This window comes from Chlorocebus sabaeus, chromosome 3 (assembly GCF_047675955.1).
Source record: "Chlorocebus sabaeus isolate Y175 chromosome 3, mChlSab1.0.hap1, whole genome shotgun sequence".
NCBI lineage: Eukaryota > Metazoa > Chordata > Mammalia > Primates > Cercopithecidae > Chlorocebus > Chlorocebus sabaeus.
Genome location: NC_132906.1, coordinates 8678498 through 8701003, shown reverse-complemented (window position 1 = coordinate 8701003; position 22506 = coordinate 8678498). Strand labels below are relative to the sequence as shown.

Here is a 22506-nt window from a genome sequence, read left to right as displayed (position 1 = left end):
TCAGTGCTTCCAAGTTTAGGATTTCAGAGTTACCTTGGGCTAATTCCCTTCATATTGATAACTGATGGCATCCGGCCAGTCCTTCCTTCCCTACCCCTCACACGGTCTTCTTCCTTTTCATTCTAGTCCCACGCCCTTGTGCCGTGAGTCCTGAGTGTTTCTTCCTACCTCCTCACCCTCTGTCTTTCCAGCATCCTCCTGAGTGGCCTCTGTACTTTTTCTCCCCTGTTAAATTACACTGGCACCTACCCCTTTAGGCGGTGCCTGCCATTCTTGACAGCGTGTGCGTGGAGTAGAAATCCCAATGAGTGACTCTTGCGTGAAGCATCCTGGCTATGCCCTGAGGGCAGGGGGAGCCCGCACTGGTCCACTGGGCTTCTCTGGCGACAGGTGTGACTTGGTGTGGGACCAGGTGGCCCAGACAGCGTGTCGCACTTGGAGATGTGCTTGGGACCCACAGGCGGCCTCTGCACCCTCACCACCTGCGTTTTGGGACAGTGTTATGCATGCCACAGGCAGCCTCAGACCTGGGCATTGGTGCCTCCTTGGCCACTGGCCATCAGGCCTGCTTCCCTTGTGACATTTCACTTTGCCCTTTCCTTTGAAGGTTTTTAAAGCAACACTGTACACGCAAAGGTCAACAAAGAAGAGTGGATGATAGGTGGACAGAAATGTAAGTTAAAAGGCAGGAAATGAGGCTGCTTAATACAAGCAGGTTGGAGGGGATGAGCAAAACAAAAAATGCCCTTGAAATGATGCTTTAATCATTTGTCTTTAGAGACGTAAAGCGGGACATGGAAAACAAACATTTCCATTCAATGTATACACAGTTTGCAAAACAAATAACTGGGCTTTGTGAGTGTCCAGACCTCCTGGAAGGAGGAAAGTGGCTCTGGACTGGGCAATCCTTTTCCGCCTCAGTTCAGAGTGGAAGAAATTGGGGAAGCTGCCCCTCTGGTGGAATAAGTAAAGCAAAAGCCTTTCATTTCCTTAATGAAATGTAATGCTTCCAAATTTGGCCCAAAAGCCAAACTGAGATGAAAAGGCCTCTGGGTGGAACAGGACCATCCATGAGTGAGGACCCCCCAGCGGATGTCTGGTGGTCACTTCATTGTGATCTAGAAAGGCCACAGCCGTGGCCAGCCCTCCACCACCCCGCATTCAGGCACCGCCAAGGGCTTTGGTGGTTGGTGCTATAGAGACTGGGACCTTTACATATGTAAATGTTTTAAAATTAAAATCGGCCATAAAGTGTCATTATGTTATGCTTTTACAATTTCCCCATTTTGTTTCTGTTTTTAATAGTTTTAAGTCAATTTTAATATTTCTGGGCAACAGCCCTCAAGTCTTCCACCATCTGAATCAGGGCAGATGAAAATAAGTCAAACAATAACCTTATTTTATTTTTTAAACTGTATATTTGTGTAGTATGTTTTTGATTACAAAATACAATTTTTGCTATTTTAAGGGCAAAAACTGCAATTATTTTTGCATCAAGCTAATACCTTCATATGGTATGGCAAAAACAGGTGTCATTTTGGGTACTTAACGTTCACAGCACTTTAAAAGTTGGTTACTAATGAGATGTCTTATACATTAAGAAACTAATAATAGTAATATAGTTGACATATAGCACATACTATGCACCAGGTGCTCTGCAGTGCTTTACATACATAAATTGATTGAAACCTCCTCATCTTGCAAAGGAGAAAAGGGAAACTCATGAAATTAAATAACTTGCCCTTTTTTTTTTGAGACAAAGTCTCTCCTTGTTGCCGAGGCCCAAGTGCAGTGGCATGACCATGGCCCACTGCTGCCTCTGCCTCCCTAGGCTCAAGTGATCCTCCCATGTCAGCCTCCTTGGTTGCTGGGACTGTAAGCACAAGCCACCATGCCTGGCTAATTTTTTTTCCTGTATTTTGTAGAGACATGGTTTTGCTATGTTGCCCAGGCTGGTCTCCAACTCTGGGGCTCAAGCCATCCATCCGCCTGCCTTGGCCTCCCAAAGTGCTGAGATTATAGACGTGAGCCACTGTGCCCAGTCCCACCATGTTTTGAATCCAGTTTAGCCTGAGAGTTTAGCTTCTATCTTGTTTCACTGTCTCTTGAGCCTCACAGGAGGAACAAGGTGGAGATAGGGGGGCAGGTGTGGGTGACACTGTCATTATTCCAGTTTCAGATGGTAGAACTGAAACAGCAGCATGGAGTAGCTTGCTCTAGATCACACGGCGAGGGCAGGCCTTCTGATTCTTCATCAGATCAGTGAGCAAATATAAAATGGGACATGGAAAGAATTTTTCTATTCAATGGCAAGTCAATGACAGTGCTTGATGCAAACCGCTAGGCCTTTGTACCCAGGCACGTGGCAGGCCCTGGCCACCCCCTCCATGCTGAGCTCGGGGCAGAGGAGGCTCAGCAGAGGGACCACTGCACATAGCATAGCAGCCACTCATTTAATGCCAGAGGAACATGTGAACGAGCTTCCCCAGGATTCCCAGGCGGGTGGGGAGCTGCTAGGTAATTTCACCTGGTGGCCCACCCAGGCAATGTGATTATGCGAATGTGGCATTCAAGGAGCTTCCGCATTATGTTAGAAAACTTTTGTTTCTGGTTCTGTTTTTCTTTTAATTTGTGTAATGTGACCAGGACGTCTGTGGCCCGGCAGCCGTGTGCTTTGTTCCCTAGTTGGAGCCTGGCCAGCCGCGGAGGTGGATCCGAGGGGCCTTTGGGGCGACTCCTGCCTCAGCCTCTTCGGGCTCTGATAAGCACCACTGAAACTCTTTGAGGTTCAGCATTCTCATTTATGAAATGAGGATTGATGGTTGCTTTTCTAGGTGTGTGAAAGACCTAGCACAGTGTCTGCTGCGTACCAGCTGCTCAGATGTCATTGCATTACGTTGAAGAATTTTTAAAAAATCTGTCTTGATAGTGCAATGTGTTGTTGTAACGGATCACTGGACTCACTGTGGGTACTCTTGAGAATGGGGTGGTGGTGATTAGTCTGGTGTCCTTAGGGGCTCGATTTAGAAGGAGAAGGGCTATCATGTGATTATTGCAGCCCCCGCCTCGTGGGGTCAAGCCTTCACACTTGCAGTGGACCCGGTGGCTGCAGACATCCAGAGCTCACTGCCCCTAAGGCTGCTGCCATCAGGGGCCCTGCAGGGAACAGAGTGCTTTCTCAGGTTGGGCAGTTTGAGGTGAGTTTAAATAAAGTGACTTTTTACAAAGGCAGGGCAGGGGGTTCACAGCCTGGAGTAGTGAGGGGGCCCTGACCACTTCTGACACCCTCAACCTGAGGGGAAGGGACGGTTTTGAGGCTGCAGCTGGCTTTGTGAAGGGCCGAGCTCCCATGAGACAGCCCGCAGAGAGGGTCCTCCTTCGCCTCACTCCTCCCTGCCAGTGCTCGGGATGCACACAGGTGGGCCGGGTAGTGGGGAAGGCAGGGAGTGGCTCTGAGGGCAAACAGGATGCAATTTCAGGCATGGGGCACAGAGCCAGGTGCCCTTGGCTGAGCCGAGGACAAAAACAAGTCAGATGAGTTGTGCAGCCCACATTTTTGTTTGCTTTAAATAGGAGTCAGTTCTTAAAATGGAATCATAGTAACTGGACAGAGACCCGTTTTGATGAATTTAAGCTGGTGGCTTCTTGGGTAATCTTCCTTCACTTGCTTAGAAGCCTGGAGACCTGTGTTCAGGTGCGTCTGAGTCATTCGGTGTATTAGGACTTGAGTTGCCCTGTGGTATAATAAAGGGATGGACTTGATCAGGGCTTATCAAGCGGGTGGCCTACAGGGCCAGGTAGTACATATTTTAGGCTTTGCGGCCACACAAGGTCTCAGTTGCATGATCAGCATCTCCTTTTTCTTCTTTCTCTTTTTTCTCCCTCCAAAATCATTCGTAATTCATGGTCAATACAAAAATGAGTGAAGCGCCATTGTGTGTCAGCTCCTGGACTAGATCGTCAGTCCCCTGTGTGCTTTGTGCACTTCTGTGTGCAAGGTGATTTTAGGGAATGCATATGCGTTTTTATTTTAATGGTATGTGAGTTCTAATGTGTATTAGGAAAAATAGATGACTAGCACCTTAAGAGTTCACTACCCATAAATGTAGCTACGCGGGGCCCTCCAGGAAACAGCTGGCTCTCGCAGGCTGGGTGGTGGATGTGTTTTAAGACCTGATTCCAGGTGATTTTGGTGGCGCTCCATTTATGAGAGTAATACATGGTGGTTTTTTAAAAAATTGCCTACATTATTAAAAGATGGATTCCTTTAAGGAGAAATATTATAAAGGACAGTGTCCATACCACACAGAGCAGAACCTCACAGAAGAGGTACAGGGTAGACTGTGGGCTGGAGTGGATTAGATCAGCTCACTCCTCCCCAACACCACACTCCTTGATTATCCCATGTTTTAGATGTAGCCTGTTGGACCATTTCACATCAATGAAAATGCTCTCCGCACTTTCAGAAGTTTCGTGTAAGTTTAGAGGAGAAAACAAGAGGGCAGAGCCGTTTTTTCGATGGTGGTGGGCAGCCCGCCCACCCTGCCCCTCTGTGAAGGGCTGTCCCCTGGCTGGGAGCTCTTTGGAGTCAACCCCTCCTCGAAGTTAGAGCCACTTCACCCTCCAGGGCATGCACATTCCAGCAACACAGCTAGTGATTAAGGCCCAGGAGAACAAATTAAGTCCATAAAAAAAGTACAGAAATTCAGAGGCCAAGACTTGCGAGTGCTTGCTTAATTCCCTTTGGTAATTACCGGCTGTCAGTCTCCCTGTCCCTGAGCCTGTGCTGCTCTCACGAGCTCCTGGCCACACCCGAGACTTACTTGTCTCTGTGGGCTTCTTTAGAACTGCTGCACTGTCTGGGTTGCATCTGTGGGAGGGATGCCCGCCTGCAGGGAGTTGTACCCAGCAGCTTGTAAACGCCCAGGAGTGTGGCACGAGCTTACCTGTCAGGTGTGCCTTGGCAGAGAGAAAGCTGCGGCCAAGCCCTGTGAGCATTCCGAACATTCAGTGCTGGAAGCATCCCAAAATCTGTCTCCCACTCACTGAGTTGGGCATGTCTTTTCCTATCCTCCCGGATGACTTCTTTGCCCTGGTAGTGAGCCCTGACGGCCTTAGGAAATACTGGCCTGGGCTAAGAGACTGTTGCGTTTTGACTGCCTGATGAGCTTTTACTCTTCTGATTACCTCTCTAAGCCACCCTTTCTTTTTGAGATCCTGGACCATAGGCACCCACAGTGAGAGGGGTTCCCTCCTCACACACCCTATTTTGACCTAAAAGCTTAAAAACCATGTGTATGGCACTATGTAAACCAAAAAATGCTGCAGCCTTCCCCGTTTTTATTATTCTGTTTCCTGTCGTTGTGAAGTATTTAAGCTGTGTATTAAAACAGGAGCTTGTATTTGCAATGTAACAGAACACCAGAAGATGAGGTGGCAGTTGTAGGGAGAGTTTATCAGATAGGAGCTAATTTCACCCTCGTGAAACTCTCAAAGCAGAATGACGGTTACCTATAATAAATAGCTTGTGCAAGTAGAGTGGAGAGCCTCTTACCGACGGCAACTGGAGCCATGATGATTGATTTCTGGGGGAGTGGGGTGGTAGAGTTTTGACTTGAAGGAGAATCGAAGTATGTGGGAGGAAGTGCTGCCTTAGCAACTGAACTCGAATAGAAGTTCAAGTTCAGATCTGCCTGTTATGGTTAGTGGGAAAACTATACTGGGGTCCCTTTGGATTGGGCTCCTCTCCGCCTTTTTTTTTTTTTTTTCCAAAAAATAGTTTTATAAATCTAATTTACATAGAATAACACTCACCCATTGAAAGTATAAATTCAGTGGTTTTTAGCAAATTCACAGGGTTATGCAGTCATCGCCCTAATTTTGGAATATTTTTGTCACCCCTAAAAGGAAACTCGTACCCATTAACAGTCATTCCGCACCCATAGCCAAGCTCTGCACAACCACCGAACTCCTTTTTATCTCCATCCTGGACATTTCATATAAACGGAATGACACGGAATGTGACCCTTTATGCCTGGCTTCTTTCACTCAGCATCGTGTTTTCAAGGTTCATCCGTGTTGCAGCGTGCGTCAGAATGTCATTGCTTTTTATGGCTGAATAATATTCCTTTGTCTGGATGTGCCACATTTTGTGTATCCATTCAGCAGTCGATGGGCGTTTGGGTTGTGTCTGCTTTTTGGCTATTATGAATAATGCTGTTGTGAACATTGGTGTACATTTTCGTGTGGACACTTGCTTTCCTTTATCTTGAGCATTGACCTTAATGGGATTGCTGTATTGTACCTCCGTGCACTTTCTGAGGAATCTTCCTAGTTGTTTTGTTTTTCCATTTTGAATTGTAAGTATTTTTTAATTGTGGGAGAATACACATAACCAAACTAACCATCTTAGCCGTGTTTAAGTGTGTAGTTCAACCACATTAACTACATTTACGTTGTTACACAACCAGCGCTGCTGCCCTCCTTTACTTGGGTTTTGGTGAAACAGTCCACACCATCTCTTAGGCCCCAGAAAGGATAAATAACTTTGGCTTTGACTCAGCAAAGAGGTGGGTTAACAATGATCGAACGCACCGCCTTTTGAGAGGTGTGAGAGTCTAGGCAGGGTGATGGTTCCTTGGCCCAGAACCTCAGGATCCCTTCTCTGTACAGATGCTGCTGCGTTAGGAAGCTTTGGATAAGAGGAGCAGGGTGGGGATAACTTGAAGAGGCTGCTCAGGAACTGGGAGCAGGAAAATGGTAAGGTGGGCTACTGTCCGCGTCCTAGAGGAGCCCACCAGGCACGTTTGAGGGACACTGTCTTTCCCAGGCCTTTCTCCGGGGCAGAAGTAGGTGCACAGAGGCTTTTTTTTTTTTTTTTTTTTTTGTAGTGGTCTAAGAGCCACCTGTGCCCTGGCAGATGGCAGAAAGGGATCCTGAGTATAAAGGACTGTGGATCGGATTTACTGAGTCACGGGAGAGTGTACAAGTGTGGGCCAAAGTGTGTAAGTGTGTTTAGGGAAGACCTTCATAGACCTGGAAGAGATCCTGGAGAAGGTGGGCCTAGATCATCGACAGCAGGCCCCCTCTGCCCCACCTCTTGGGAGGCCAATGCCCTGGCACTCCCTGAACCCTTTGTGCTCCTCCAGGCCCTGTTCTGGGAATGCCTGCTGGGTCTGTTGGCTCTGCCCTGAAGTCCCCCCAGGCCTCCTTTCTCTCTCTGCTGGCCACCTTGAGATTACCCCGCTGCGTTTGTACTGTGCTCATGCATCTCCATGAGCAGCTCTCTTCCCTTCTCGGTAACATAGTCACCTCCTCACTGGCAAGGTCTGTATTTTGTACTCTTTCGGGTTAAGTCACTGGCAGACAGAAACATCAAATATCCTAATTCAGGATGGATGCCACAGTCTACCCAGGCAGCTCATTAATGAGATAATTCTTTAAAAATATTGACAACCCATTAATTAAGAGCTGATTATTCACACATCAAACAATTCTTCACTTAAACTAGAGGATTTCTTTAAATAGCAGCTCCCCCTGGCTGCGTTTATCTCTTTGTGTAGTTTATTAGCTCTTTGGCAGAGAAATTTCAGAATGCCAGCTACAAGCCAGTGCAGTTGAAGAACAGAATGTAATGAAGCGAAAGTATTTCGGGAAGCATGTCATTTATTCAAAGAAATGATCTAAGAATGTATTTATTTTGAAAAGCGCTTAATGTATTTATATACATAATCTCTATTTATTTTCTTAAATAATTCTTTGAGCTTAGCAGTCATTTCTGCATTGGAGAAGGCAGGATATTGAGATTCAGAATAATTTGTCCAGGCTTATTCAGCCAGTCCGTGGTTGAGCAGGGATTGATATCAATGTCTTCCTCAAGACTTGGGCCTCCTCATCCCGTTGCCTCTGACTGCATTTGCTAAGTGGGAGGATCGTCCGTGCATCTAATTAAACTTGTACTGTAATTTCATTATGGCTGTTGCCCTAGGGGAGCTATTATAAGTCTGGCATAGAGTTTCAGTAGTATTGAGAATAATGGAGCATCATGGATTTAGTTAGATGCACACCCTGAGGTTTGAGCTGAGATTCCACTTCACAGAACCTACTTTATGCAGCTGGTGTTTTCACATGTGAAGCAAGTGTAACAGCTGTATAACCTTCAAAGGCTTGGCTTGAGTATTAAATGAGATTACATACTCATTTAAGAAGACGTGCCTGAGGAGAGGGCACTGGTGCATCGCAGGCACTTAGCAGCAGTGTTAGCCTTTATTGTTGTTATTGTCAATGGGCCTGTAACTGACTTCACGGGTGCATTTATTGTTGACTGAGCCAGAGGTGAGCTGTGCAGGATAGTTGGTGAGAGCATGTCAAATGGAAGGCGGGAAATGACCAAGTGGAAAATCAGTGTATTCTTCCAGACCACCCCTTCCTCCAGCCCTTGTCCTCCCTTCCTCTTTCTCCCCACTATTTTCCTGTGTTAGTCATGGTTTTCCTTTTACTGTCTTGAGAGGACTCGTGCATTTGGTGACTGTGTGGTCCTTCCAGCTCTTCCAGCTTAGGACTTGGTGTTTTTAAATTCTCATTGGCCGGCAGAGCATCACTTGTAGAGAAGCTGCCCTCCCCATGGTGAAAACTGCCTCTCACCAGCTAAAGATTGCCTTCCCCCAGGAGCACCAAAACCCTGTCTTTTTTGGGACAGGAGGACTTGTTAATAAATTGGCAGTGGTGCCTTAGTTTCAGAGTTGAGTTACCTTTCCTGAGCATCAGCATCTCATCCATAAAGCGGGGATGGGTATCCCTGCCCTTGCTGGGAGACCCATGACAGCACAGAGTCGTGCTGGCAGTCCCGTCTCTTCAAGCTGCCTGTCTTCTCCATGCTGCCTGCAGGGCGAAGGCATCCCCAGCCATTGCACCAGCTGTCAGATTCACTCTTAGAAACCAGAGCCTGGATTCATTCCAGTGGGACACTTGTCTTCGTCTCCTCCATCTTTTCATCCTTTACTGCTGTTCTTCCCCTGCTTCTTCTTAGCTATTCACTACCTGGTTCAGGGACATCAAGGGTTCTCCTGGGGTGTGGTGACAAAGTTTTGCTTTCCTGTGAATATGTTTGTGCCTATTTTGCAGACAACATTGGTAATTTTTAATATTATAATTTGAATAGTGAAACATTAAAAAACCTACTCAAGTAACTTTGTAGAACACTTTGCCGTCCACCATTGCACACGGTAAGGCGGGCTTTCTCTGCCTTGGCACATTATGGATCATTCTTTGTTGAGGGAACTGCCCTGTGCATGGTACATGGATTTAGCTGTATCCTTAGCCTCTGCCTGCTAGTTGACCACCATCCTTCAATTGTGACAACGTAAAATGTCTCCAGACATTGTCAGATGTCCTCCAGGGGACAGAGTCACCCCCGGTTGAAAGCCACTGCACTGCAGGCCCAAATCTGTCTTCCCGGTCTCTCTCATTGCCCCTTTTGGAGCCATCATTAGATTTACACCAGTAGGTTAGAATGGCTTTCTCTAGCCTTTTGCAGTGCGCAGCACAGAAGGCATTTGTAGCCTTTTCTCAAAGTATTTTGCATTTCAAAGGAAGGACAAATCATGCAATTTTGAGCCAAACGATCTTTTCCTGGGCGCAAAATGAGCTGGAGTAGTTTTAATTATTGAAGGGCTGAAGGTAGGATAAATATCTTGCTGTTTCTTCCTTGACCACATTTCCTTTAGAGTTTGTCATCTCCCATCCCCTAGTAAGTATTGTAGAGCCACAAATTTTATATAGATTGTGTGGTCTTTCCAACAGCTTTTGCATTTAAATTTTGTTGCTTCCTCAGGGAGTGGACAGGAACTGGTATAGGTTCCAAATAACAGTGGAGCCAGGACAGACATTAGAAATTAGGAGAATGCCACAACAATGATAACTGTGTGAGGTAATGCATATGTTAGTTAGTGAGGTTCAGTCATTTCACAGTGTAAAGGTTGAGGATGCCTTATCCAAAATGCTTGGAACCAGAAGCTTTTCGGATTCGGGATTTTTTTCAGATTGAACTATTTGCATTATACTTACCAGCTGGGCGTTCCTAATCCAAAAAATAAATCTGAAACTAGAAATGCTCCAGTGAGCATTTCCTTTGAGCATCATTGTTGGTGCTCAAAATTTCAGATTTTGGAGCATTTCAGATTTTGGATTTTTGGATTAGAGACACCCAACCTGTGTATACACTTTAAAATATCATGTTGTACATAGTAAATATATACAGTTTTGTCTGTCAGTGTGAAATATAAAATGAAATCTTAAAGTAGGGGAAGAACTATTGACATTCTCATGTGGAGACGAATCTATTCTATGAGTTAGCCTGGGGACTGTTGAGTAACAGCTGGAAAGCTGGAACATTCACTGTCGTCAGGTAAAGGACAGGGCGTGATCATGGGGAAGCTGGCAGGCTGACAGTATGCTATGCTGGGATGGAACTACGGAAGTCAGGAATGCAGGGGAACGTGATACTTGACAGTTTTGGTTTGTAGTACCATTTGTGCCCCTTGCCATTACTCTGTATTGCTGCAGTTAACAAGAGTCTGGATAAATCTAAGATTTGGACTTTCAGGACTGGAAGGCTCAAGGACAGAGGGGATACCTCCGTTTCTGTGTTTCAGAAAAGCCTTTGGGAATCGCAGCTCTCAGTGTGTCTGCAGAACAGCCTCTAGGATGGTCACCTGTTGACACAGTCCGGTGGTGCCGTGTGTGGGACCATCACAGAAGGGGCGGAAGGACCTCAGACCATGAGAGCCTCAGAGGGCAGTTCTGGATTCTTCGGTGATGCCTGGGACCTGCCCTTGTGGTTCCAGGGATGCTGAAGTCTTTACTGTGCACATTAGGTTTTGATTTCTGTCCTCCATCACTCTCTTTGATCAGTAAAGTTATTTCAGTCTCAGCGCAATGCTTTTAACAAAAAACTCATGGAAATTTCAAGACAATATTTATGTCAAAGGAAAAATTGAACTAATTGTAGTTTGCCTTTTCAAACTAGAAACCCCCTCTTTTTCCAAGACTCTGACACCCCCGACCTATCCCCTCGGCAGCTGCCTGGGCTGTTCCACAGGAATCTGGCCATCCCAAAGGGCTCGGCTCTCACCAGAGTTATTGGTTGACTTCACAGAGGTCTCCCCACTGCCTTGAACTGTGGTCCCTTGTAGCTTCATTCTTGACACCCCCTCAGCGCGTCACTGATAATGGTGACATTGACCTCCTGCTGGGAATGAGCACCTGCACATATGGTTGGCGCTCATTCTGTTTCTCCTTGTTTCATGCAGTTACTTCAGGAGATGAGAAGTGTGCTGCCTTCATTAGGGTTTGCTCCGTTCTTATTTTTTGAAGAGGCATTCCCATTAATAGAACATTAAGTCCACAAAGATGGGGATTTTGGTCTAGTAACTTCACTGCTGCATCCCCAGTTTCTGGAACTGTACCTGGCACTCAGTACATAACTGTTGAGTGAAGAATAGAATAAGAACAGGCGAAGCTGCTATGTAAGTTGCCAAAATGTTGGGCATTATGTTTAATAAATTTAAAGTTTTTTTTAGTGGTTCTTATCAGTGTACTTAGTGGAAAGACCTGACTCCTTTTGATTTATGAATTGTTCAGTGGGATATGTTTTCTGATATTTTGGGGTTATTTTATGCACGGATTTTCTCTTGGCCTGCCAGGTATCCACTATAAATATACAGCCATGAACCCTGTAATGATGTTTTGGTTTATTATAGATCTCATCTATGATAGTAGTTCCATAAGATTATAATAGATTGGAGAAATTCCTGTTGCTTATTGATGTCTTGTCGTTTGACATTGTCCTGCTATGCGTTACTCACGTGTTTTGGGTGGTGCTGGGGTTAACAGACGTACTGCATTGCCAGCCATCTAAAAGTATAGCACATGCAATTAGGTACAGTAGATAACACTTGATAATAAATGACTGTGTTACCGGGTTATATATTTACTATATTATAGTTTTTATCGTTATTTTAGAGTGTAGTCCTACTTACAAGAAAAGTTAACTGTAAAGTCGCCTCAGGCAGTTATTTCAGGAAGTATTTCAGAAGAAGGCATTGTTATCACAGGAGATCACGGCTCCCTGTGTGTTCCTGCCCCTGAAGACCTTCCAGTGGGACAAGACGCAGAGGTGGAAGACGGTGACGTTGATCATCCTGGCTCTGTGTAGGCCCAGGCTAATGTGTATGTCTGCATCTTGGTTTTTAACAAGACAGTTGAAAAAGTAAAAAAAAAAATTCAAAATAGAAAAAGCTTGTAGAATAAGGACATAAAAATATTTTTGTACTTTTGTGTCATGTTTGTATTTTAAGCTGTGTTATTACAAAAAAGTTTGTGAAGTAAAAACGTTGCAGTAAGCTAAGCTTAATTTATGACTGAAGAAGGAAAAATATTTTTTACACATTTAGCGTAGCTTCATTGTACAGTGTTCCTGAAGTCTCCAGCACTGTGCAGTCATGTCCCAGGCCTTCACATTCACTCCCGTCACTCACATTCACTCCCCACTCATTCACGTTCACTCCCCCCACTCACGTTCACTCCCCCTCACTCACATTCTCGCCCCCCTCACTCACGTTCACTCCCCCCACTCGCGTTCATTCCTCCCCACTCGCATTCACTCCCCCCACTCGCGTTCACTCCCCCCCACTCGCGTTCACTCCCCCCCACTCGCGTTCACTCCCCCCCACTCGCGTTCACTCCCCCCCACTCGCGTTCACTTCTCCCCACTCGCGTTCACTCCCCCCCACTCGCGTTCACTCCCCCTCACTCACATTCTCGCCCCCCTCACTCACGTTCACTCCCCCCACTCGCGTTCACTCCTCCCCACTCGCGTTCACTCCCCCCCACTCGCGTTCACTCCCCCCCACTCATTGACCCTCAGGACAACTTCCAGTCTTGCAGCCTTTGTTCATGGCAAGTGCCCTATAAGGAGGTACCAATTTTTATCTTTTGTATCTTATTCTTGCTGTACCTTTTCTATGTTTCTATTCACAGATACTTACCATTGTGTGACTGTTGCCTACAGTATTCAGCACAGTAACATGCTGTACAGGTTTGTAGCCTAGGAGCCAAGGCTATCCCATGCAGCCTAGGTGTGCAGTAGGCTATCCCACCACGTTTCTGTCAGTACGCTCTAAGTACGCTGCAGGATGTTCACACAAGGATGAAATCACCTAAAGACGCATTTCTCAGAACACATCCCTGTCATTAAGTCATGACGCATGACTGTATTACAATATAGCCACATGGTGTCACAATCACACTTTCACAGTCCGCATGTCCTCCTGGAAGCCCATCAAGGGTAATGTTGGAATGCTGCTTGCTATATTTATGCAACAAATGGAATTGAACTCTTTACGTCTGAGGCGTAGCATTGCATTACTCTGCTTTTAACAAAGGAATTTTCAAATCTCAAAAATTACAATAAATTGGTTGGAACATTTTTGGATTAAAGGGAAGTGGTGCTAATGAATTTATTTGCTATGCATTCCAGTCCCGTTAATCCTGATGAGTTCATCCTGGCTTAACATATGGCATGCCTTTCTTTAGACTTTTAGGTTTAGCATTAACTGCTTTTATACCACGACAGGAGACTGCGGCTGGAGCAAGTGTCACTGCGGCAGGCTGCTGAATTCATGCCTAAGAAGCAGGACAGCAGCATTCCTCCTGTTGAGTGTATATTAAGCTTGGCTGTGTTCATTTCACTGGGCAACCTTTTAAGCACTGGTTCTCAAACTGTAGGGTCTGGAACCCCTCTGACACCCTTAAAGAGTATTGAGGACTCCCAGAAGCTTCGCTTATGTGGGTTGTGTCTATCAACACTTATGAATTGGAAATAAAATGTAGTCTGGGTGCAATGGCATACCCCTATAATCCCAGCACTTTGGGAGGCTGAGGCAGGTGGATTGCTTGAGCTGAGGAATTTTGAGACCAACCTGGGCAATGTGGCGAAACCCCGTTTCTATGAAAAATACAAAAAATTAGCCAGGCGTGGTGGTACGCACCTGTAGTCCCAGCTACTTGGGAGGCTGACGTGGGAGAATCACTTGAATCTAGGGAGGTCGAGGCAGCAGTGAGCCAAGATTGTGCCACTGCATTCTGTCGCCTGGGTGACAGAGTGAGACCCTGTCTTAAAAACAAAACAAAACATAAAAGAAATTAAAATTTAGAACGACTTGAAATAAACGTCTTAATTTACCTAAAATAACAAGGATTAAGCCATTTTGTGTTACTATAAGTAACATTTTTATGAAAAGTAACTATTTGCCAGAACAAAAATAATTCAGTGAGAAGAGTAGCATTGTTTTACATGTTTACAAGCCTCTTTAATGTTTAGCTTATGGCAGCTGGATTCATGTATGTGCTTCTGCATTCAGTCAGTTTGGACGTTTGTTTTAGTTGAAGTATGTAAGGAAAATATGGCTTCACAGGGATGTACCTGGAAAAGGAGGAACTTAAAGTATAAGGAGGAACACTTTAGTGGCCTTTTCAGGTAATTGTAGATATTCTTTCTTGATACTACATTAAAACTCCACAGGCAATAGTGGGTTCCACTGTGGGATCTGAAGCCATCTCAGTAAGCTCTTTGTTCTAAAATGATGGGTCTGTCTTAAACTTCGAATCAGTCTACACATTTATGATTCTGTTTTACTGAATTAATGTTTTACTGAATCATGTAGATCTTCCAAATGCTGGCACATTTCATCATATATTTTTAAAATATCACATTTGTTAACATCACCCCCAGTGTCATAGAAAAATTCAACTTTTAGGGAGCTGTCCACATCTTGATGACAAATACAAGTTTTCTGAAATTCCCATTTTTTTCTTGAAAGCTCTCAAATTTTATCACTCGAAGCAAATGTTGTCAGTTGTTTCCCTTCTACATTCTGCCCCTTTTTTTCCAGAGTTAACTTGTTAAACTACGAATCCCAATCATGGCCCCTTGGCACCCACCCTGCAGTGGGGCACCAGTATGCTGTGTCCCTGGTGGGCTGTGAGCCTGACTTTATCAACCTTCATTGTTCTTGGTGCTCTCATGGTACATGATAGAGCATCAAGAAAGAGCAGTAATTGACAGTTAGGGACACTTGATTATGGACTGTCTTCTTTCTTTTTTCTTTTTTTATTATACTTTAAGTTCTAGGGTACATGTGTACAACGTGCAGGTTTGTTACATATGTATACATGTGCCATGTTGGTGTGCTGCCCCCATTAACTCGTCATTTACATTAGGTATATCTCCTAATGCTATCCCTCCCCTCTCCCCCGACCCCACGACAGGCCCCGGTGTGTGATGTTCCCCACCCTGTGTCCAACTGTTCTCATTGTTCAGTTCCCACCTATGAGTGAGACCATACGGTGATTTTCTGTCCTTACGATAGTTTGTTCAGAATGATGGTTTCCAGCTTCATCCATGTCCCTACAAAGGACATGAACTCATCCTTTTTTATGGCTGCATAGTATTCCGTGGTGTATATGTACCACATTTTCTTAATCCTGTGGACTGTGTTTTAAATACTATTGAATTAATGTTCAGTTCCACTGGTGTGATCATGGCATTACAGTTTGGTAACACAGTGTAATTCTTAGCAATTACTTATTGACATGTTTAGAGGTAGTTGTCATGCTGTCTATAGCTTGCTTATCACAATGGTCATAAGGAAAGCGTATATTTGTCTAAAGAGGGATCAAGCAAATATGGCAAAATGTTAAATATTGGGAAGTGTAGATAAAGAGTAAGCATTCAACTTCTGTGAGTTTGACATTTTCAACATAGAAAGTGAAAAGGAATGAAATATCAATGTAGGATGAAATATCAATGTATGAAAGATGACGCAGGTGGGAATAGAATAAGATTCCAATTGTGGGCAGTCTGGTTTGCTGCTGTCTAAGTTATAAAACTCTAGCTGTTGATGAGCATGTTTATGTGCATTTTTTGTGTAATGATAATCTTGTCTGGGTTCACATTAGGTGCAAATCATATTTCAGACAGCTTAATTAAACCTCTTCAGCTCCCGGGCGAGTGCAAGATTCTGTGCAGAGTGTAAATGGTAAGATTTAGAAAACAAAGGACTTTATATGCCATGCATCTACAAGGTTCTTCCTAGCGTGTCCTCAGGCTGCGTTCACACCAGGTACTCCCAGTCACTGGCCAGCATTCCAAGGCAACAAGGTCCTGCTTCCCAGATTTAGGATAACCTTCTGCCCATGCTGAGACTCTTGGTGTTATGGGCAGACGTGTGCTCCGTGCTGCCATGGCAGCTGTTAATAGCACCCATAGGACTCCATCACTAAATGCTCGATTGTACGAATTGGAGTCCAAGTGTTTTCAGAAGACACCAGCTAATGTTTTCTGCCCCTGCTGACCTTGCTGGTCAATACCAGTGTCAGGAGTGGACTCACTCCCCTTCTTGGCCCCTAACCGGGGCCTCAGAGCTTTTGCATGCCTACGACTGTGCCCTAGATTTGTGGAAATTGCCAGTGTGACGCTTTTATATCTTTCTCTTTGAAATATGAGAGTCGATTTCAGAGGTAAAGCAGTGGAATCTCTGGTGTGGAGGGCATCTAGTCTGGCTTCCCATCTTCTCCCTGAATTCTCCTGATGACGCCCCATGGTGGTCCCCTTTGCCGTCAACCCTGTCTTCAGTTGCTGTTAAGGTGGCATGTGTTTCCCACAGCAGGGCTGAGCTGAATCTATTTTCACTGTACCAGCCACAGACTTGGAGATTCTGGGGTCGAAACTGAACATCTCTGATGGCTCTTCCTTGCCTTTCAGGATTCTGAAACCTTCCTTGTATCCCTCCTGACACTTCTTTGCTGCAAGATCGAGGCTGTCCTCTGGTGAGAAGGTGTTGAGGCTTCACGTCATATTCCAGGTACAGTCTACCTGTCAGCGTGACAGCAGCATGCTAGAATATGTTATTCTGTTTTGTGCTAGAATATGTTATTCATTTAGACTGCTGGTTGTCTGTTGACTTTTTAAGTTAACTGTCAACTAAAACCCCCAGTTGTCTTCTTTTTTAGATTCCCAACTGCTGTAATTTTTCAGACTCATGTGGCTAGCTGTCCAGACCCATTGACCCAGCAGAAAACAGGCTTGTCTTTTCACTTTAGTGTGTTCCTTAAATTCCTGCATTTCCTTCCAACAGAACTCTTGATATCCTGTGGCTGGCCAGGCCTTCCGTCCCTGAGGCCTGGTCACCAGGGCAGGCTCTGGGGAAGGATCAGCCTGGAGCCGTCCCACGTCATTACTGGTGCGGACATTGGGCACTGTGTCTCGTGCTCTGTGTGCCACCCAGCTCCTGGGCACTGGCGTGCAGCACAGCGGCTGTGCTGTGTCCTGCTGTGTTTCTCTGTGTGACTCCTGGAGCCTTTGCAATTCTCAAGGTCAAGGGCTGCTTACAGTTCTCTTCCTACCCCAGAACTTTTCATCTTGTTCCCATTCTTCTGACTCTTCTCCTTACTTCTCACCCTTTTACTTAGAAATTCTGCTGTAACTTGTTCTTGGTTTAGGGGCTGTAGCCATCTGCTCTAGGGCAGTGGTGTTTCAGGCTGTTCCTTGCAGCTTGAGAGTTAATTCCAAGTGGGCATAAGAGCCAAGTGGGGCAGGGGGGCAGTCAAGGCTGGCCAGTGAGGCTCTGTGTCCCCTATCTTTCTTTAAATAAGAGTAGCTTCATTTTTGTCTGATTTTTCTATTTGGGTTTGGCATAGGATGTAGTTTGGGTGCCGAGACCAGCTCGGTCGGAGACCCTAACCCAGCAGCACTAGAGGAATTAAAGAAACACACACGGAAATATAGAGTGTGGAGTGGGAAATCGGGGCTGACAGCCTTCAGAGCTGAGAGCCCCAAACAGAGATTTACCCACATATTTATTGACAGCAAGCCAGTGATAAGCATTATTTCTATAGATTATAGATTAACTAAAAGCATTCGTTACAGGAAATAGAGGGATGGGTCTGGCCAGTTGTCTGCAGCAGGAGCGTGTCCTTAAGGCACAGATCACTCATGATAATGTTTGTGGTTTAGGAACACCTTGAAGGGGTTTTCCGTCCTCGGTGGGCCAGGTGTTCCTTGCCCTTATTCCGGTAAACCAACGACCTTCAACGTGGGCATGATGGCCATCACGAACATAACACAGTGCTGCAGAGATTTGGTGTATGGCCAGATTTGGGAGCCTGTTCCCAACATTTGGGGAAAAGAGTTCTGCTATAAAATACTTTAAACTAGTTGCTCTGGCCATTTCTCCATTAAACTAAAAATGTTTACTGAGTATGGAGGCTTCATCATTATCATTGCTATTTTATTACAAAAAATAGAGCTAAAACTCTTCAGTTGAGGGAAAGTATGTGTGTGTGTGTGTGTAATGACCCTCACCTGACTTGTCTCCCATTCTCTCACATTCTTACAGTCATTTGAGGCCATTCATATAGTTAATTCTGAGACTATGGCTATATTAGGAATGCAGACATACCCAGACTCAGCAGCCCACACTGAGATCTTAATCAGAAGGACTTCTGGGGGATATAGCCAGTGACCTTTGCCACATGTAAGCAACTTTGAGCAGCCTGCCTTGAAATAAAAATTAAGGAGGAAGGAGGGGCTGCCCACAAGCTTCAAGCTCCAGGGGAGGATTAGGCTATAAGTAAGCACCTTGTTAATGAGGCTGCTACAGCCTTGTCAGTGTCAGAAACAAAGGTGCAGAATTACCAGGTGCACCTTCCCAAAGGCAGTGGGTAAAATTAGCTGCCGGCCAGCAGGGAAGTGGGAGGACATTCTGCACAGGCCGGAAGCCACTGTGTGTTGGGGTGTGTGAGCCTTGAGCACCCTTTTCTTTCCTTCCCTGTTTAGGTGCTTAATTAGTAGAATGACTTGAATTAGAGTGAGTTCATTCTGCATTCTTCGCCCCTCCACCGCCCCAGTCAGATGTGTTTCTGCTGTCTTGACAGACTATTTTAGAACACCTTCTGGTGTTACCTGACACTGGGGCTGGGCGTTGACATCTGAGGGAATAGCCTAAGTCAGAGTCTTCCGCTTCTTGGGCTGGGCAGTGCATTATCAAGGTGTGAGGGGAAGCCCTTGGGTGGTGTTGGGGCACAAGTCCTGAACCCTGTCTGAATCGGGGGAATTTATGGCTTACTGGGCACCACCATGATGTCACCTTTTCCTGTTGAAGAGAATCAGGCCGGGTGGTAACATAGGTACCACATCTCCTGGAGGCCTTTCGGTCTTGGCCACGCTTGTTGTTTGGTTTATCACATTCTGTCTTCTCTCTTCTATTCTGTTTCCTGCGCTTCCTCAGCCTCTGCAAGGAGAGAGGGCACATAGTAGGGGAATAATAGGTAGTTGTTGCATGGATGGATTATTGTGAACAGTTACTTGCTTGCTTCTTTCTTTCCATACTGTGCACTCTGAGGGCAGGTACGATGTATGGTCTCATCTTTATAGCTCCCAGAACTCCCTACAACCATGGCCCAAGGAAGATCACCCAATTTTTAAAAAATGAAGTAACAGCTATTTAATATATGGCATTTTTCCAGGAGGAGGAAATTACTTTCAAATCACTCAGCCTCTGTTAAATGAAATAGTTTCAGGCAAAGTCGTGGTTATCCCCACCCCTGAAGCAATGTATTAAAGAAAGTTGCTGCTCTTGTTCTTAGACCCACAAGGATTCAGTGAGCAAATGAACGCCAGTTCACTCATTATCACACGAGAGTGTTTGGACCATGATTAGTCATCTATTTCTCTGGCTTAAAACAACACACATCCTATTTTCTCAGTGTTTCTGTGGGCCAGGAATCAGAGCAGGAGTCAGGGCTTCGCTGGGGCCTACACTTGGGGTCTCACCGGGCTACAGTCTGGATGCCGGCCTGGGCTTGGTTTTCATCTGGAGGCTTGACTAAAGAAGTGTCCTCTTCCACGTTCCCTCAGGTTGTTGGCTGAATTCATGTTCTCTAGTTGTAGGAGTGAGTCGTGGCCTCTTTTTGGCTGACATGGAGGCTGCTGTCAGCTCTGAGAGGCCACTCGCGGTTCCTAGCAGCTGCCTGCATCTCCCAGAAGCCACCTGCAGTTGGTTGTCATGTGAGCTTCCCCAGCATGGCTGCGTGCCTCATCAAGCCAGCCCAGCACAGGTCAGCTTTCCTTACTCCTTGGAAGGGGGAGCTGAAAAGTGGTTTCCATCTGCTGTCTATTTTTATAAGAAATTATTTTCCTCCTTGCTTTTTTTCTACATTTGTCCCTGATTTTAAACCTTCTACAGGATCCCAGCCCAACAGGACCCGTTTACCCTTGCAGCCAGCATGGATGCCCTGAGCCATCACTGGCCCTGATGGCTGGTGGGTGGCTCAGGAGTGCCCAGTCCTACTTTAGGAGTGAGGTGGGTTAAATGGCTTTTTGTGAGCTGCCTTGGAACTTAACTGTAGCTTTGTCATGTTGTTTGTATAGGAAAATGTGGTCCTGGGTCTCAGATGACTGGCATGTCAGTGAACTTTTAGCAGGCAAGAGGTCCTTACAGTAGGTTTTTCTGTGGCCGTGGGGACTGTAGAGAATATTATTTGGGGCATATGTTAAAATGTCTCTTTTCAGCCTTTAAGAACTCCTTAAAAAGCAATAGAAGTGGCTGGGCATGGTCGTTCACACCTGTAATCCCAGGACTTTGCGAGGCTGAGGTGGGTGGATCACTTGGGGTCATTCAAGACCAGCTTGACCAACATAGTGAAACCCCATCTCTACTAAAAATACAAATATTAACTGGATGTGGTGATGCACACCTGTAGTCCCAGCTACTCAGAAAGCTGAGGTGGGAGGATTGCTTGAACCCAGGAGGCAGAGGCTTCAGTGAGCTGAGATGGTGCCCCTGCACACCAGCCTGGGCGACAGAGTGAGACTCTGTCTCAAAAAACAAACAAACAATAGATGTAAGCTGTGCTCTCCTTTTCTCCTGATTCTATGAAATGTAGAGTCTGACTGTCACAAAGCCATAACCAAAAAAGGAAGAATTTTGATTATGCACAGTCTGGAACATTTGAGTTGAATGTTGGCATATTGAGGGGCTGGCTCCAGGGTCAAGTTGGGGTGGCACTCCAGAGTGACAGTGTGGTTATGGTGTTGGTCTGGCGCTTTCGATGAAAGCAATGCAGGTGGCACTACTGGTGACGGATGATAAAATATGGACCACGTGGTGTGCTGAAAGTGCCGCTTCACCCTTCACCCCCTCTGGCACTCTCATGCGGTGGGAAGGAATGGAGCTGGCTTCCTCCTGGTCCATGGACACTGTTTTCTCCCGGTCTTTGATCGTTCAGGCGAGCATGCGGACACTTGGCCATTTGTTTCCAGATACCTGAAAGGAATTGCAGGTAAATTGAATTGCATTCTCCTCTCTGCTAGAGGCTATTTTCTCAGTGCCCACTAGCACGTCCGCTCCACATAAAGAGAAGGCCTCGTCGTTAGAAAAGTACAACCAGTACTTGTTGAAGACTGAAGACAGGCAAGGTGGTCAGCCAGGCCAATAGGCTGTGACATTCTTTTGAGATTAGAATTCAGATTAAAAGTATGTTCCTTCTGGAGTGAGTGTCTGAAATTCTGGTCACCAGTGAAAAAATGTGGTCGTGAGTGCGGCAGGAAGACCTGCCATAAAATGTGGCATTTCCTGGTGGGAATTACTGGTGCATGACATGAACTGCGTAGATAATCCCCATGGTAACCACGGGCGTGTGTTTTATGTGTGTGTCAGGGCTCTTTGAGAAAAAACAGGTACCAGGGAACAAAGAGATCAATAGGAAAGGTCACAGCATGTGCTTACGCAAAGGTGTTATATGAGATGGATTGAAATATTGTGCTGTAAGGCGAGCATATTGATTTGCTACCGAAAAGGAGAAGGCTGGATCTCGAGAAGTTGGAAGTCCTCGTGCTCTGTTTTTCCCCCTCAGTGTTTCTTATACAGACCAGATTAGTCCGCCCAAGATCATGTTTTGTGGATGCTCTTCCTTTGCTTTAAAAATCTGCGCCTAAATAAAGGTGTAAATCCCACTGAAGACCCCTAAAAGGGCCACCCTGCCCTACCCCAAGTCACAGATCACAGACCAGCGTGCCAGCCTCGCCTAGTGACTGACATGCCACCTGTTGTCCGGCGGGCGTGGGTTCCATCTCCCCAGTGAGGTTGTTACCTGTCGAAAGGTAAGAAGGAGTGAACCGCAGAATTCACTTGTGCTCCTTCCGATGTATGGCTTCTAAATGCGTGTGCCTAACGTTTTAGACAGCCACCAGCTTTTGAATAGCCTGTGAACCACGCCTAAGTCTGTTCCTTGGTGCTCAGATCAGCTTTTCTGGTAGAGGCTATAGTATGAGAGAGGGTTGCTTTTCAGTCTGACTTTCTGTTGATTCAGACTTAGGCCCAGAGAAGTGTCTCAGGACACTGCCAGGAGACTTAAGGACAGGTCTGCCTGTTACACATCTTTGACTCT

The 22506-nt window shown here is 45.7% G+C and overlaps 1 protein-coding gene across 2 annotated transcripts in view; it reads left to right on the top strand.

Annotated features, from left to right (window-relative positions):
• The window catches only part of SLC7A1 (solute carrier family 7 member 1), an 84574-nt gene that overhangs the window by 22627 nt on the left and 39441 nt on the right, over positions 1-22506 (top strand). The window contains exon 2 of one of the 2 annotated variants that reach the window (XM_007960046.3): positions 16823-16922. The exons of the other annotated variant lie outside the window; for it this stretch is intronic. The gene's annotated coding sequence lies outside the window, so the exon portion shown is untranslated. The remainder of the gene's footprint in view (positions 1-16822; positions 16923-22506) is intronic. 2 annotated transcript variants of the gene reach the window in all.